Source organism: Aquarana catesbeiana, linkage group LG04, assembly GCF_042186555.1.
Source record: "Aquarana catesbeiana isolate 2022-GZ linkage group LG04, ASM4218655v1, whole genome shotgun sequence".
NCBI classification, from domain to species: domain Eukaryota; kingdom Metazoa; phylum Chordata; class Amphibia; order Anura; family Ranidae; genus Aquarana; species Aquarana catesbeiana.
This window is the reverse complement of record NC_133327.1, coordinates 599,258,392-599,272,435: the sequence shown is the minus strand read 5'-3', so window position 1 is coordinate 599,272,435 and position 14,044 is coordinate 599,258,392.

Genomic DNA, 14,044 nt, shown 5'->3' with positions numbered 1-14,044 from the left:
TCAAAGTCCAACAACATACCAGTACGTTGCTGGTCCTTGTTGGGCATACATTGTAATGTTCTTTTTTTCATGCAGCCTGTTGGCTGAGCAAAAAAAATAGACTGATCGGTGGGTATGCCCACCATTAGAATACCGACCTTCATCCACCTACTTCTAATGATGGGCATACATGCATACATGCATCATTTTCTTTTAACTGTGGTGGTGAAATCACCTCCTACAGCGCTGGAGTACCTGCTAAGCAAATGATGGTTAACAATAAAACAAAGTAACATTACAGTATAACAGTAATGCCGTGTACAGACGATTGGAATTTCCGACAACAAATGTTTGATGTGAGCTCGTTGTCGGAAATTCCGACCGTGTGTAGGCTCCATCTGAAATTTTTTGTCGGAATTTCCAAAAAACAAAGTTTGAGAGCTGGTTCTCAAATTTTCCCACAACAAAATTCGTTGTCGTAAATTCCGAGCATGTGTAGACAATTTCCGACGCACAAAATTCCAGGCATGCTCTGAATCAAGTACGAGACGGAAGCGCTCTGTCTGGTAAAACTAGCGTTCATAATGGAGATAGCACATTCGTCACGCTGCAAATTTTTTAATCTTTTAATGCAGCACATTCTTTCTTCTTTATAATGCTAGAATAATGAAGTTGTTTTGCTTCTGATATTCACACAGAGTTCTGACAAACTGATTTCTTTATTATTTCTTGTGATCACATGAATAATCTTTTTTTTTTGCCAGATCCCCAGAATAATGTTTTTTTTTTACATAGTTAAGTTACCACAACACCATTATTATCTTGTATTTTTTAACCTCAAAGAGATTGGTTGGTGTTGGTGTCCCTTGTTAATTTCACATTGTCTTTTTGAAATGTACCTGCCTACTCACAAACAAACTGTCCTTTTTGAACTAAAACACATAGCCAAGTAACAGCTAAAAGAAACACAAGCAGTAAATCAAATGAAATATTATTTCATTTTAACAAAAAATGTTATTTTAAAAATGCTTATCAAACATTTGCTGGCATATCAATGGCCCCCCTACCCGCAAAGTATTCCATATATTTTTGACGGACCTCACGGGCACTTTTGGGTGACAAGCCAGGACTTCAGCTTCAAGCGCCGTCAGGGTTGTTGTTTATTCTGGAAATCCGGCCTCAGGCCCAACTGAGGCCACATAGTTTGTATCATTTCTCCTGAGAAAGTTGTGTAGAATGCAGCATGCAATTATTATATGGTTTAGTTTATATTCCGCCGTGTTGATTGGTGTCAGGAACAGGCGGAACTGGATGGCCATTATCCCGAAAGCATTCTCCACCCCTCTTTTGGCTCTGGCCAGCCGGTAGTTAAAAACCCTCTGCTCCGGGGTGAGGGTCCTCACCAGCCACGTTGTCTTCTGAACGTGGCAAGCTCAAGCCACCACTCTGGAACTCGGTCTGGGCGATGACTCCACCATCCGACATCCGACCATTCTTCCCAACGTCCACGTAGAGAAACTCGTATGTCGCCGACACCATGGCCAACATCACAATACTATTAAACCCCTTGTAATTATAATAGTATGACCCCGAGTTGGGGGGTGGCACGATGTGGACGTGTTTCCCATCAATTGCCCCTCCGCAGTTGGGAAAGTCCCACTGCTGGGCAAATTGGGAAGCCACAGTCTGCCATTCCTGTGGTGTTGAAGGAAACTGTGGAGTCAAACAAGAAAAAAATAAATTAGTACTTTTGCACATAACATTGCAAGCAGATTAGACACAAACATTCTTGGCCAACATAAGTATAAAACATTTTTTTAGGAGTATTCAAAGACAAAAATATAAGGTCCACTTGTCAGATTCCTCACCCCCTCTGATGGCCCATTTAAAAATTGAAGGGGGGAGATGTTTTTGACAGGTAACCCTCTCCACTTCATTGAGAGCTGAATGCATACATAATGTGTTACTTTGGCCAGCCCCTCCTCACTTACACTATTGGCAGCCCACTGGACAGGTAAGAAGTGTTATAATCCAAAAATATGAATACACACTGTCCAAATTGAAGCACATTTTTACATTCTGCAATTACCTATCAAGATAATAGGAGAACAAAACTTTAAACAGTACCATTTGAAAGTATTCAGGCAGGACCTTTCACTGCATGCTTTGGTGAATTCATCCATAAATATGACCACAAAAGAGGTAGGTATAGTGTGTATGGGTCTGGCAAAGTCAGCAGATAGAGGATTGGTATCAGTTGACTTAGTGGTTGGGGGGGAGGGAGGGTTCCAAATGAGTTTGGGCCCCCAAAAAAAGCCTCTTGCACTCTGCCTGAATTTAAGGACAAAAATAACATTTGTACACATTTTAGGGGGTGTTTAGGGTAAAACAGTACAATGGAGCTGACAAAATACATTGTTAAGTGACTAGGCCAGGTGTGCATGGGCCCAGGATAGCATGCTGGGGAGGTTAGTGAAGGCAAATATGCATGAAGGACAAAAAAGGAGCATTAAAAAATTCAAGCATGCATGAGGATAAAGGGGACATTCACAGCATATTACAATCATGGTAATTATGGAATGATGAAAGAAATACAATACATTAGCAAACATTAAATACATAGAATGTGAAGTTAAAGGATAAAACTTACCTTAATATAATCCTTCTACAGGACCTGTATGATGGCAGAACAGGTCTCTGGAATAATGATCCCCAGAGCCTGGGGGGAGATGCCTGTCGAGAACTTGATGTCCTGCAGACTTCTCCTCATCGCCAAGTACCGCAAGCTGGCGATGAGCCTCTATTCAGGAGTGATGGCTTGCCGCATGCAGGTGTCCTGCTTCGTAATATAAGGGGACAGCAAAGCCAACAAACGGTGAAAAACATGGTCCGTCATCCAGAGATAATTCCTGAAATCAACAGGATTATTCTCACGGATCTCCCGCAACAAAGGCATGTTCGAGAACTGGTCAAGTTGGAGCAACCAATTCTTCATCCATGAACTCCTCCCTGCCCTGTTCATGGACTCGAAGTAAGAACCCCAACAGCAAGCCCCCGCATAGCACGAACTCTATGACGAGTACATAACCGCAACATGGCTTCAAAACGGTCGGCTGCTCAGAACAAACTAACAGAATGCACTGAAAATCAGAAAGAACCTGAGAAGAATGAGCTGAAAATCAGAAACGAGCGGACAAGAACGCACTGAAAATAAAATACGTACTAGAAATAGCACGCACTGAAAACCATATGCAAACTGACTACATGCACTGAAAACCAGATACAAACCCACAAGCACAAACTGAAGAGCAGTAATGATCGGAAAAGCACAAGGCTGAAAAGCATGAATAGTCTCTCACCAAACTTCTACTAACACGAGATTAGCAGAAGGAGCCCAAAGAGTGGGGCACTGGCTATTGAACTTCCTTTTTCTAGTCCCGTCGTACGTGTTGTATGTCAGCGTGTTCTTGGCGATCGGAATTTCCAACAACATTTGTGCAACCGTGTGTATGCAAGACAAGTTTCAGCCAACATCCGTCGGAAATAAATCCATGGTTTGGTTGTCGGAAATTCCGATCGTCTGTATGCGACATTAGACTTACCACATCCGCAAAGCAAATACAATAAAACATAGTAAAAATAAGACATTTTTTAATGCAATCTGTGCCTAAAAAATATATGCCGAAGCATGGCGGCATCAGCCCCTAATGTTAGGAGCAAATCGCTCCTCCACCCCTGCCCCCATGCTTCGGCATATATGCTCTTTTTTAAACTATGGTGGTGAAATCACCTCCGACAGAGCTGGAGTCACGGCTTAACATATCGTGGGAGCAAACGCTGTTGCTGTCAAGATAAATAAACCTGTGCTGCAGCTGAATGGCGTACCTGAAAACAAAAAAATGGTTAACAATAAAACACAGTAAACAGTAAAGTATAAAAGAATTACATACCTGAAAAGAAAACATGATAAAACATAGTAACAATAAAACATTGTATTGTAAAATACAGTAAAAAAGAGCAGAACAATAGAGAGAGAATAGGGAGAGAGATAACAATAAAACGACAAGTATTTTTGTTTTTTTTTATTTTATTTTTTGGGGGGGGTGTTACACTTTTTTTTTTCTTTTTTACACTTTTTTTTTAACTGTAACAGTTGTAGCGGGTTGTAACTGTAATGGTTCCAGGTTCGGGTCTTGCAAAATGCCATGGCATCTTTGGAGACCCTGTGAAAGTGTGTCCTAGTCTGTGCAGTGCTGTACCCTACACTAAAACTCCACTAGTGAGTGGTAGCATTCAAAACATTCACCAATGCAAAGACCAGGATGGTCAGGATAGGAGGGACAAAAATAGTGGGTGTCACGCCTATATCCACGCTTTCTACAGACTCAACATTTTCTTTGGGGGGCTTGTTGGGTAGGGGTACCAGGGAGGACATACGGAAAATGCCTCTCATGCAGCCAGCTTACTGCATTTGCGTTGGGAAGTTGGGCGAAAGCACCTTCTGGAAACAGAAGGGCTCTGATGATCTCTTCCTGGAATTTAAGGAAGGATCCAGTTCGTCCTGAAGCTTTGTATAACACAAAAGCATTCAGCAAAGCCAATTGACATAAATAGACAATTTTGTACCAGCGTCTGGTTTTACGGGCAATTAGGTATGGTGCCAACAACTGGTCATTGAGGTCTACCCCTCCCATATTAAGGTTATATTCGTGGACACAGAGGGGTTTCTCCACAACACCAGTCACCATAGGAATTTGGACAGTCGTGTCTGCGTGAAGGGCAGAACAAAAAAATTCTTATTATCCCTCCACTTCACAGCGAGCAAGTTATTACACTTTAAGCAGGCTACCTCCCCCAGCCTAACACGGGATTCTACAAGCCTCTGGGGAAAGCTCTGGCGATTAGATCGCACAGTGCCACATGCTCCAATATGTTGATTAAACAAGTCACTAAAAAGTGGCACGATCGTGTAATAATTGTCCACATACAAGTGGTACCCCTTTCTGAATAAGGGTGACACCAAGTCCCACACAATCTTATAAGCGCTCCCTATGTATTCTGGGCAGTTCTTCAGCTCTACGTACCTATCTCTTCCTTCATAAACCATAGAACTACATGTATAGCCTGTGGCCCTGTCACAGAGCTTATACATCTTGACCCAAAATCTGGCACTCTTGCTGGGAAGATACTGTTTGAAAGACAAGTGGCCAGAAAACGTAATCAGGGACTCATCAGCGCAGACAACTTGATGGGGAGTAAACAGGGCTGCAAATTGTTGGTTGAAGTGGTTTGCGAGAGGCCGAGGAGCTGATCGTATGCAGGGTCACCTCAAGGACGACAGAGTTCATTGTCGTTGAAGTGCATGAACCGCAAGATCTGCTCATATCGTGCCCTGGCCATGGAAGCAGAGAACACAGGCTTATAGTGAATTGGGTCAGTGGACTAATATGACCGCAACTCACTGTTTTTGGTTACGCCCATGAGGAGGGATAGGCCCAGAAAGGTCTTAAATTTGGAAACCGTAATTGGTTTCCATTCTCTGGCAAGGGTCAGCTGGGGATTAGCGGCGGTGAATTGACCAGCATACAAATTGCTTTGGTCCACAATAGATCTATAGAGATCTTCAGTGAAAAACAGCGAATAAAAATCAAGTGACGTAAAATCAACTGTTTCAACCTGAATTTATGGGTTGGCCAGTGAATGGGGAAAGTACGGGTGCTGCAGAACTGTTGGGTTCCCAATTAGGATTGGTGAATGCAGCAGGAAGGGCACTATGGGCTCGATGGGCCTGTCTTTGTCTTATTGGTGGCAGCAGGACACTACTCGTGCTTGCCACCTCGCCAGCTTAAACTGTACTTATAGGACTCGCCACGTCACCACTTGATACTGCAGTGCTGGCTGTACAACCAGGGTGTACTAGACTGCTGGTGCTTGCCAGTTCACCAGAAGGATGAGCGGCGCTAGTACTGGCTCTCTGCTCCATAAGAGGGACCTGTGGTTCTTGCACCTCAAGGACAGCAGAAGAACGGGGTCTGGTATGCCTGACCTTGGCAGGGACCACAACTCGTCAGAGCTATCTGTCAGGGTGCCGCTGCTGTCTACAGGTTCGTATTCTGAGCCTGAATCTGACAGATGAGTGACTTCCTTTTCACTATCTGTCATGCTCAGAAACATGTAGGCCTCTTCACTAGTGTACCTTCGATTTGACATTTTGGTCTCTAAATTTACTGGTACACTAGTGAGACTCACAGGAAAAAAAGCTCCTGACTGTCAGCGACTGATTCAAACGATACCAAAAAAACTATTATAGGGCGTGCACACGGTCGGACTTTGTTCGGAAATTCCGACAACAAAATCCTAGGATTTTTTCCGACGGATGTTGGCTCAAACTTGTCTTGCATACACACGGTCACACAAAGTTGTCGGAAAATCCGATCGTTCTGAACGCGGTGACGTAAAACACGTACGTCGGGACTATAAACGGGGCAGTGGCCAATAGCTTTCATCTCTTTATTTATTCTGAGCATGCGTGGCACTTTGTCCGTCGGATTTGTGTACACACGATTTTGTTGTCGGAAAATTTTATCTCCTGCTCCCCAACTTTGTGTGTCAGAAAATCCGATGGAAAATGTCCGATGGAGCCCACACACAGTCGGAATTTCAACACGCTCCGATCGGACATTTTCCATCGGAAAATCCGACCGTGTGTACGGGGCATTAGTGTTCGCAGGGATCAGGCCTGGCTCTGCGAACGCTGCAGTTATGTGTGTTGTGTTTTGTAAGTGACAGTGAAAGATTGATACTGCACTTGGGTGGGCTGGGCTGGGTGGAGGGGCTAAACGCAGGTGCTAACAGGTATCTGGGCAGATCCTGCTAACACTGCGTTTTTGGGAACCCTAAACTGCTGGGGACGCTAGTATAGATCTGATCAGATCAGGTATTGATCCGTTCAGACACTACACCACTAAGGGAGGTGTATGGTGCGTGCGTGTGTGTTAGCGCTACTGCCACTAATCTGACGATGCCTGGGGTGACGCAGACCCTGACTGACACTAAAACCTAACTTATATCACCTGCCGGGCAATCTGGGGGTTAAACTTTTATTGGGTAATATACGGTGGGTGCCCTGATGCTATAAAAAGCAAACTAACTAACCAGCGTCACCTGTAACACTAATATGGTGATCACTGGTGACAGGGGGTGAAAGAGTTAACTAGGGGGCAACCAGGGGGTTAAAACCTTTATTAGGTAGTATATATGGGGGTACCCGAGGCTATAAAAACCTGATGGTGAAATTAATCACCTAACTGGCTAACTAGCATCACCAGTGACACAAATACGGTGATCGATTAGTGACACTGGCGACAGGGTGTGAAAAGGTTAACTGGGGGGTGATCAAGGGGTTAAACCTTTATTAGGGGTGTTTAGGGGGTAACCTAGACCTAACGGGGGGCTACTACTAACTGCCCTAACACTTATTGAAGTCACAAATGACACCAATGCAGTGACCAGTGAAAAATCTGAAAAACTTATGAGCACAACTATATATATATATATATATATATATATATATATATATATATATACTAGTAGACTGTATAAATATATATATATCTATATATATATATCTATATATATATATAGATATATATATATAGATATATATATATATCTATATATATATATATATCAAATACACTGTCTGTACTGACTGAATATAGGGGATAACAGAGGGAAAAAAGCCTAAAAAAGGAAGTCTCAGCAACTGTATAGAACATGCATGAACATATCCATACACAGATAAAGTAATAGATTCAAATAGTGTATTCAGCCTGTAAAAATTACTCACTGATTTAATGGCTGATTCAAATGAGTTTGAAAATATTAAAGCTAAAAAGCTAAAGATAAAAAAAAAAAAAAAAAAAAAAAAAAGGGCCCCGTGGAGGCTAATGCCATAATGTGCAGGTATTCACTTACTAGCACATTATGACAAACTTACCTTTCAAAGGAAGCACTCCAGCGCTTCCAGGGGCTTCCATCTTCACCCAGTCTTCCTACTGGGTTCACAGGCTCCGGCTGTTTGAATAATGTCAACTATCAGCCCATCCCCGCATGCCAAGGTACTAGGTGTAGTCCTGGACTCTGAACTCTCCTTTAAGCCCCACGTCCAGTCACTGTCCAAATCTTGCCATCTCAACCTCCGCAACATCTCCAAAATATGCCCCTTGATAACTAATGACACAACAAAGCTCTTAATTCACTCCCTGGTCAACTCTCACCTCAACTACTGCAACTCCCTTCTCACTGGCTTACCTCTACATAGTCTATCCCCCCTTCAATCCATCATGAATGCTGCTGCCAGACTCATCTACCTTACTAATCGCTCTGTGTCTGCTACTCTTCTCTGTCAATCCCTCCACTGGCTCCCGCTCGCCCAATAAATTAAATTCAAAATACTAACAACTTCTAAAAGCCATCCACAATTTAGCCCCCAGCTACATCACTAGCCTAGTCTCAAAATGCCAACCTCGTTCTCTTCATTCCTCTCAAGACCTCCTGCTCACTAGCTCCTTCGTCACCTCCTCCTTTGCTCACCTTCAGGACTTTTCCAGAGCCTCTCCAATCCTACGGAACTCCTTACCCCAACCTGTCTGATTATCTACTACTCTATTAGCTTTTAAACGATCCAGGAAAACCCTCCTCTTCAGCGAAGCCTAACCTACCCACACCTAACAACTGTATTTTCAATTTCTCCATCAGTTCATCCACCACAGTTATATCCTTTTTGTTTCACTTGACCCTCCCTTCTAGATTGTAAGCCCTAATGAGAAAGCCCCTCTGATTCCTCCTGTTATGAATTGTATTGTAACTGTAATGTCTGTCCTCATGCTGTAAAGTGCTGCGCAAACTGTTGGCACTATATAAATCCTGTGTAATAATAAAAACGTCACTCCTGTGCATGCACCCGGGAGTCATGATCATGGCACAGCACTCTGCATTTCATGGCACACTCTGTGCATGAGCCAGTGAGGTCGTCAGCTATTACCAATGCAAATATTCCCTGTACAGTGCATGTTTAGGAGTTATTCATTGTAAGCCAAGCTAACCTGTAGGTACAAGTTCATAAACATAATTTATTACCCCTTTAAAAAGGAAATCTGTTTGCACTTTGCACGTGATCACCATTGCTTTTGAATTGTTCTTTTTTTTAATAAGTTGAACTCTTGTTGGTGATTTATTTGGTTAACTGTTGTTTCCTCTTCTCCAATATGGCTTCCAGCCTAGAAGTGGAAACTAACCACAGCTATGATTGTTTCCACCTTGTAAAACAGTATACCCAAAAGGACATCAGTGAATAATGACTTGCAAGCTATACAGAAAAGATGAAGTGGTTACCCTATTCATTGATTATCAATTTCATTTCTAATAAAACTCTAATCAACTCTTGCTCATTTTTGCAAGAGATAAATGATAAATCTATCAGTTAGACAACAAAGTAGTATTTGTTTGTTACATAGTAGGTGAGGTAGAAAAAAAACATACGTACATCAAGTCCAACCCAAGTGTGTGATTATATGTCAGTATTACATTGTATACCCCTGTATGTTGCGGTCATTCAGGTGCTTATCTAATAGTTTCTTGAAACTATTGATGCTCCCCACCGAGACCACCGCCTGTGGAAGGGAATTCCACATCCTTGCCGCTCTTACAGTAAAGAACCCTCTACGTAGTTTAAGGTTAAACCTCTTTTCTTCTAATTTTAATGAGTGCCTACGAGTCTTGTTAAACTCCCTTCTGTGAAAAAGTTTTATCCCTATTGTGGGGTCACCAGTATGGTATTTGTATATTAAAATCATATCCCCTCTCAAGTGACTCTTCTCCAGAGAGAATAAGTTCAGTGCTCGCAACCTTTTACTCATAACTAATATCCTCCAGAACCTTTATTAGCTTTGTTGCCTTCTTTGTACTTGCTCCATTTCTAGTACATCCTTCCTGAGGACTGGTGCCCAGAACTGGACAGCATACTCTAGGTGTAGCCGGACCAGTAGTGTCTTGTAGAGCGGGAGGATTATCGTTTTATCTCTTGAGTTGATCCCCTTTTTAATGCATGCCAATATTCTGTTTGCTTTGTTAGCAGCAACTTGGTATTGCATGCCATTGCTGAGCCTAGCATCTACTAGGACCCCCAGGCCCCTTTCCATCCTAGATTCCCCCAGAGGTTCTCCCCCCAGTGTATAGAATGCCTTCATATTTTTGCCACCAAATGCATTATTTTACATTTTTCTACATTAAACCTCATTTGCCATGCAGTTGCCTACCCCATTAATTTGTTCAGATCTTTTTTCAAGGTTTCCACACCCTGCGGAGAAGTTATTGCCCTGCTTAGCTTAGTATCGTATGCAAATACAGAGACTGAACTGTCTACCCCATCCTCCAGGTCATTTATGAACAAATTAAATAGGATTGGTCCCAGCACAGAACCCTGGGGGACCCCACTACCCACCCCTGACCATTCTGAGTACTCCCCATTTATCAACACCCTCTGAACTCGCCCTTGTAGCCAGTTTTCAATCCATGTGCTCACCCTATGGTCCATGCCAATGGACCTTATTTTGTACAGTAAACATTTATGAGGGAACTGTGTCAAATGCTTTTGCAAAATCCAGATATGCCACGTCTACTGGCCTTCCTTTATCTAGATGGCAACTCACCTCCTCATAGAAGGTTAAAAGAATGGTTTGGCAAGAATGATTCTTCATGAATCCATGCTGATTACTGCTAATGATACCATTCTCATTACTAAAATCTTGTATATAGTCCCTTATCATCCCCTCCAAGAGTTTACATACTATTGATGTTAGGCTAACTGATCTGTAATTCCCAGGGATGGATTTTGGGCCCTTTTTAAATATTGGTGCTACATTGGCTTTTCTCCAATTAGCTGGTACCATTCCAGTAATTAGACTGTCAGTAAAAATTAGGAACAATGGTCTGGCAATTACTTGACTGAGTTCCCTAAGTACCCTCTGGTGCAAGCCATCTGGTCGCAGTGATTTATTAATGTTAAGTCTCCCAAGTCTTATTTTATTTCTGTCCTCTGTTAACCATGGAGGTGCTTCCTGTGATGTGTCATGAGGATAAACACTGCAGTTGTGGTTACTGAAGCTCCCTGATTCCCTCGTGAAGACTGAGGAGAAGAATAAATTCAATACCTTCGCCATCTCCCCATCCGTTGTAACCAGATGTCCTTCCTCATTCTTTATGGGGCCAATATGGTCTCTCATACCTTTTTTACTGTTTACATACTTAAAGAATTTCTTGGGATTTTTTTTGCTCTCCTCCGCTATGTGTGTTTCATGTTCTATCTTAGCCATCCTTTTGCACCCTTACATTTCTTGTTGCATTCTTTATAAAGTCTGAATGCTGATGATGATCCCTCAACCTTGTATTTTTGAAGGCCTTCTCCTTTGCTTTTATATGCATTTTTACATCAGAGTTAAGCCATCCAGGACTTTTGTTCGCTCTTTTAAATTTATTACCCAATGGGATACATTGGTTAATTCCCTTATTTAATATGCTCTTAAAGCAAACCCATCTCTCCTCTGTGTTCTTTGTTCCTAAGATTTTATCCCAATTTATGCCTTCTAGCAAGGCTCGTAGTTTACGGAAATTGGCTCTTTTGCAAATTGAGTGTCTTTGTATTCCCCTTATGTTTCCTATTTGTGTGATTTATACTGAAGCCAATTGACCTGTAATCACTGTTACCTAAATTGCCCCGTATTTCCACATCTGTGATCAGGTCTGTATTGTTGGTAATCAGTAAATCCAGTAACGCTTTATTTCTAGTTGGTGCGTCTACCATGTTTCCTATTTGTGTGATTTATACTGAAACTAATTGACCTGTGATTGCTGTTACCTAAATTGCCCCGTATTTCCACATCCGTGATCAGGTCTGTATTGTTGGTAATCAGTAGATCCAGTAATGTTTTATTTCTAGTTGGTGTGTCTACCATCTGACCCATAAAATTGTCCTGCAAGACATTTAGGAACTGGCGAGCCTTAGATGAATGCGCTGTTCCCTCCGCCCAGTCTATGTCTGGATAGTTAAAATCCCTCATTATGATAACACTTCCCATCCTTGCTGCTAATCCAAATTGTGATAGGAGATCTGTCTCCCCTTCCTCCCTCAGGTTAGGGGGCCTATAGCATACTCCCAGTATTATTTTCCCCTTAGCTTCATCCCTTTGGAGCTCCACCCATAAGGATTGCACTTCCTCCCTGGCTCCTTTAGTCATCTCTCACATTTGCTTGTACATTATTCTTGATATATAGGCATACCCCTCCCCCTTTTTTACCCTCTCTACCCTTGCAATAAAGGCTGTTTGCCAGCCAATTATGAGAGCTGTTGAACCAGGTCTCTGAAATTCCCACAAAATCCAAATCCTCCTCGTACAACAGTATCTCTAGTTCACCCATCTTGTCCGCCAAGCTCCTGGCATTGGTGATCATGCCACATAGTTTAGACTGGTCGCATATTATCCTCTTATTGGGTGTTCCGAGATTGCAACTAGGACTTGCTACTATACTTACCTTGGGTTTATATGCTTTGGTCAACCTACCACTAATGCCCCCAATACTACCCTCTGGAATATGTTCCGCGCTGACTATCTCTACCTCTGGACCCTCCCCCCATCGCCTAGTTTAAAAACCCCTCTAACTTTGTGGCCATCTTCTTTCCCAGCTGATCTGCACCCTCCTCATTTAGGTGCAGTCCGTCCCTTCTATAGTACCAATTATCGACTGAGAAGTCAGCCCAATCCTCCAGGAACCCAAACCCCTTCTTACTACACCAGCACTTCAGCCACTTGCTTACTTCCCTAATCTCCCTCTGCCTTTCTGGTGTGGCTCAATGTACCAGTAGTATTCCTGAGAATACTACCTTGGAGGTCCTTTTCCTCAATTTAGCTCCTAAGTCCCTAAAATCGTTCTTTAGGACACTCCATCTGCCTCTGACTTTCCCCAGCTGGCACCTGCCGTGTACGTTCCTGGCTCTCCTTTAGTATGGAGGGACTTCTCAGTGCTGACAGTTGCTTCCCCAGATTCAGAACCTGGGCTTCCAGGAAAACAATGCGCTTACATTTTGCACAGCAGTATTCACCCTCGATTGGATGATCAAGGAACGCATACATGCCGCAAGATGTACAAGGAGTCGCCTCTCCACACCCGCTGGGCAAAATACCTATTAAGTTTAATGAGGATTGGGGATTATACCCTGTCCAAATTACCTAACAACTAGTTTCCTGACACTAATACTCAATACTTTTAATTCAGCAAGTTATTAGAATAGCCTATCTCAGAATATACAGAGCAGAGGTATAACGAAACGTCTCACACTCCGCTTCAGTGCTTTCATCATATACCACTTCCGCCCAGTCTGAATATAGATAGCAGATATTCCAGCTGCTCACAAGCTCAAAACAAGACTATACTTGTTTAGTTGCTGAACATGGACTCTTTTATTAGAACCAAAATACAAGTCTTAAATACAGTAAAAGAGGAGGTCCCCCCTCCTGCTCATATTACTCTAATAATACACCTGTAACCAGAAACAGAATTAACACGAGCTAATTAACTAATCCCTTAAAGCAGCTGATGTGACTTCGTGCCCTCCTGAGCATTGTTATGATTAACCAGGATTTCACTACAGGTCAGACTTGTTGTCACCAAGCTTCACACATTAGTATAAACACAGCACACCTTCTCACAATAACAGGAGCTAATTACAATTAAAAATACAAACAGTGATCCCCCCTCAGCCTAGTAGGCAACAAACTATAGTAGGAGTAGACTGTCCGGCTCCTACCCAGTTCTAGAGGCCAATGTGATCAGCTCTCTCAACTAACATGTTGCGTTCAGAATCAAACAAACCAAAAATAGTCTTTACATATATCCTGAGAGATATTGTGGATAAATATTACTGTCCCATTTTAAGTAATCTGAGATATATTTTCTCAGTCACCCTGTGCCAGGATGGTACAGGGTGACTTAGACATTAGAGGTGCAT